At 41.4% G+C, this 4209-nt stretch overlaps 1 long non-coding RNA gene across 2 annotated transcripts; it reads right to left on the bottom strand.

The window, feature by feature from the left end:
- Positions 1-202: 202 nt before the first annotated feature.
- Positions 203-3270, bottom strand: LOC127295939 (uncharacterized). Of its 2 annotated transcripts, none has more exons than XR_007848166.2 (3): positions 2617-3270; positions 2335-2509; positions 203-491 (listed from the first exon to the last, which is right to left on the bottom strand). It is a non-coding gene; the product is annotated as an uncharacterized lncRNA (long non-coding RNA). The 2 variants fall into 2 exon arrangements; XR_007848167.2 differs by having other exon boundaries at positions 2335-2481; positions 2617-3269.
- Between the last annotated feature and the right edge of the window lie 939 nt (positions 3271-4209).

Genomic DNA, 4209 nt, shown 5'->3' with positions numbered 1-4209 from the left:
TAAGCTTTAGCCTTTTTCCAGTACGTTCATCTCTTGGGCCTGAACTTTTTAGCTGTCCTTTTGTCCATTCGGTTTTTGGGCCATACCCTATTTATATCTACTTTCTTTTTTGGGCCTTGACCTTTTTACTCGGAAGTTACCATTTCCTCTTCTCACATTTTATTTTCCCATGATTTTGCATTGATTAAACAACAAATAGTCAGAACCGAAGAATACATGACATTGTTTTCACAACAGCAACAACTAAGTCTATTACAATATTCACATGGCTTAAATCACATATATGCAGTAAAAACCCAGCTATCAAACACTGCCATCTAAATCTCTCCCAAAGTGAACCCACGACAGGACAATACTAGTCAAAGCATGAATAAATTAACAACAAAATAACTTCCACACAGCCAGACCTCCAATTGCGACCAACAAATTAACTTCCACGATCAGACCCTCTCCCAACCTACAGGACCCTTCTTGCAAGTGGCGACCAACACCTGAGAGTTATAAAACAGATTAGTTGGGAACAAAATAAAAAAGCAACTACATCATGCTAATTTGTAGGCAGCCTGTGCACATACATAAATCACAGTAGAACTATCAGTGAATATGTTTTGGTGCAAGATACTGGAAACAGAATCCCCATACCAGGGTAGCTGTACCTAGCTAGATAGTAAAAGTTGTGTTTGCACTTGCAAGAAAAAGAAGGAAAATAGGATTACTTCTTCTAGTAACTCCAGGATATAGTAGATTTACATTTTCTATGTTTCCTAGAAACCCAAACTATAAAGGTTTATTAAGCTGATTAGGAATGACAACCAACTAACTTGACAACAAATTAGATAGTAGTTTAAGAAGTTCCATACATAAAAAACTAAACAATGCTAATGAAGTTGCTGAAAAAACTAACGGTTCATTAAATTGGGACAGTGGAAGAAATATTAATAAAGTTAACCCAGTGCATGATAACAGAGCTACCACGAAGTAATTCAGTTTACTAATGTGTTTTTCACACGATACACATCAAAGCACTAGAATGAATTATGTTAAAAAAGTAATTACCATAACTTCTATTTAACTTCATTATCATATAGCTAAGTATCTGAAAGAAGATTGGCATGTGATTATTATATTGATGAATAATTCATAATCATGTAGCTACTGCAGGGTCATATTGCAAGGACTCAATAAGAGCATTTTCTCAAAACTAGGCATGCAAGCAACAGACTGAAATCTGGACTACCCAAATAGCAAAGTGTTTTCATTTGTAGATCACAGCATCATTGTCTCGTAAACAACAGAATATATCTCTTGATAGTTTTCATTTGTAGATCACAGAAAACAAGAAAGGAAATTAACAAGCATGTCGTAATCAGCATTTCTCAAGATATAATGCAGCTGTGATTCTTCAAGAATACTAAAAGGCAGAATATATCATGTAGTCCGATGAAAACATGTGAGCCCAGATCTGACAAACAAGAATACATGCGAGGCAAGATCTGAAGTAATGCTAGATCCTGATCCATACCAAATCAATTAAATGTGATTAAAAAATATTAGGTCAGATTAATCATACAAATGCCAGACTTAAGATAGGGCATGGATAATCTGATAATCTGGCAGAGCATTTGTTTATGCTACATTTTACTTTATGTATATCATGATGTACACTGTGACAATAGCCTATATGAACAACACCAAACAGAGGTTTCTAAGACATTGATCCTAGAAAATAGTCAATTAGGGAAGAAAGAATCACAAAATCACAGAAAGGAAAAGAAAAACAAGTAGCTTAATCATCCATCTGCCTGGGACACTTATGAGCTGTACAGTACGAAACAAAAGCTATAAATTTGAAATCAACTTGACATGTTACAGGTATTAACTACATACAGAAGAAACTATAGCAAAATGAAACATTCTACTCCTCATTTTCAACTAAAGCAAACATAAACATTAGGTACTGATTAGCTACACAAATCTGAATAGTATCAAGTTATCTTACATATAACACATGATTACAAATAACTGGAGCATCAACACGTATTTGACTGGCAGATTCTGGGTAACATCCATCTACTCTACCACCATCTGGGAAATAATGGATGCAGGTCAGCAATCTCCTGGCCCAATTTATCCTAAAATACCATAAGCTGTAGGCAGAGTAACAAAAATATCATAAGAAAATGATGTGGGTGGAGCTCGATCAGTATCAGGACTGGATTTGTCCAGAATTGTGTTCACTGCAACTACTCGATACCTGTAGACACATCTCTACAGGTAGACATGATCTTCTCTAGAATATGAATTCGTGTATATGTTGGAGGGAGGCGTGCATACCTGACTTAGTGAAGGTTCGGTGGATGGGGTCGTACTTGAAGAAGATCTGGTTCACGTCGTCATCCCAGCTGATGCTGCCCGCGTCCTGGACGGCGGAGAGCCATCAGGTCGAGGTGTAGCCCGTTCTTCTCGGGAAGGGAGACACTCCTGCAGAAACATCTCGAGCGGCTTCAGCCTATAGATCCGGCACCGAAAAAATATGCCACACCGCCGAGCCAGGACCACATCAACGATCTCATCTAGATTGTATCCGGATAATGTTTGGTTAGAAGAAGAGGATACCTCTATGGCGGATCTGGAGAGGCGCCATCGGTCTTCTTCACGGCGGAGGAAGAGGGCGCGCGCGACAAGCAGGCCAACAAAGGCGCGTGTGACGAGCAAGATCGAGGTCGGGCGCTTCGGCTCCAGATCCGGACCACGCGCAAGGTTGTGGGGCAGCCGGACTTAGGAGCGGTGCCGTCGGTATGCTTGACCATGGGCTGGCGTTCGAAGCGACGAGACGGAGCGTGGTGCAGAGAGATGGGCGGCGGCTCGTCTGGAGGAACCGACCGCAATTCTTCCGGATGAGAGTCGGAGCTTGGACGGGCGGACCTGGACGCCGATGAGAGGAGCCGCGCGCCATTCCGCTTAGAGGGAGGTCGGCGAGGAACTTGACAAGCCGCGAGAGGCCAGCTTGTTCATCCTCGACGGCAGCCTGTAGGGGGTGCTAGGGTTCGCGCGAGCTACGGTCTCGGGGTCGAGATTAAGAGAAGAGAGTAGCGGATGTAGTGCCGATGCTGGATCGGGGCTTGAGTGGCGAGAGAGGCGAGAGGGGCGCGGTGAGCAGAGATGTGAGGAGGGCGGCGGCGCTGTGGATCGGTGGGAGGGGGAGAGCGAGGGGAGAGGTAGGTAGGGAGCGGGTGGCGGCGCACCGTAGATGGAGGACTGGAATTAGGGTATCCCGCGATGGGTTCCGTGGACTTTTTCTCTTGGCGGGCTCCGAAATGACCGAGAGGGAAAACCTGGCGGGAAACGAAAATGCGCTGAAATATTTTCTAGATGCATCTCTAGTGATTTTTTTAATATATATGCACTAGTATTTAGTGCTAAATGTCCTAATAAATGTATTTTTAATGATATTTTTGGCACATGTGCCCATACCATGCCAAGCAATAATGCCACAATGAGTTCTCTATATTGTAACTCAAAAAAAGGATTTTCTTAGTATGCCACAAAGAATTCTCTATTTTTATTTTCTAAGCATGTGTGCATCTTGTGATGGAAAGCAATGTTGGTGCCAGAGGTTTTCACCATCTTTACATAGAAAATTCATTGTTTATTTTCTATGCGCCAAATATGGTTTTTGTGAAGCATCTACATTTTTAAGTTCAAAACTATCTACTTTATCATAGATCCACAAAAATATTTGCAAGATTACCTCTAGGTAACAAAGTTCATGCCCGATATTTTGGTCACATTTTGAATCAATCACAAGTAATTCAAAAGAATCAATATTCAATATTCATGTAGAAACATAAGTGAAATTGATAGTAGACACACACAGGCAAAACAAGTGATGTGGTAGACACTTGGACACGACACGTAGGCAAAACAGTTGAGGTGGCATCTAGTCATTCGACACATATCATAAGAAACAAATACGACGATCTTAATTGGTCGTAATCGCCTAGAAATAACGTCGTAAATCGCATGGCTTCAACTATGACGATTTCATCCAAGGAAATAACGACGTTTTTGATCTAAATCGTCGTAATTTTCTAGGGTTTTGACACCCCCAAACAGCTATCGACCATTCGGTGCGAAATCGTCATAGATTGATGACGATTTTTCCGAGGGTCATTGAGAGAAGGTCACAAGTCAACATATTTGTTGTAG

Source organism: Lolium perenne, chromosome 4 (assembly GCF_019359855.2).
Source record: "Lolium perenne isolate Kyuss_39 chromosome 4, Kyuss_2.0, whole genome shotgun sequence".
Classification (NCBI taxonomy): Eukaryota; Viridiplantae; Streptophyta; class Magnoliopsida; order Poales; family Poaceae; genus Lolium; species Lolium perenne.
This window is presented reverse-complemented; position numbering and strand designations above follow the sequence as displayed.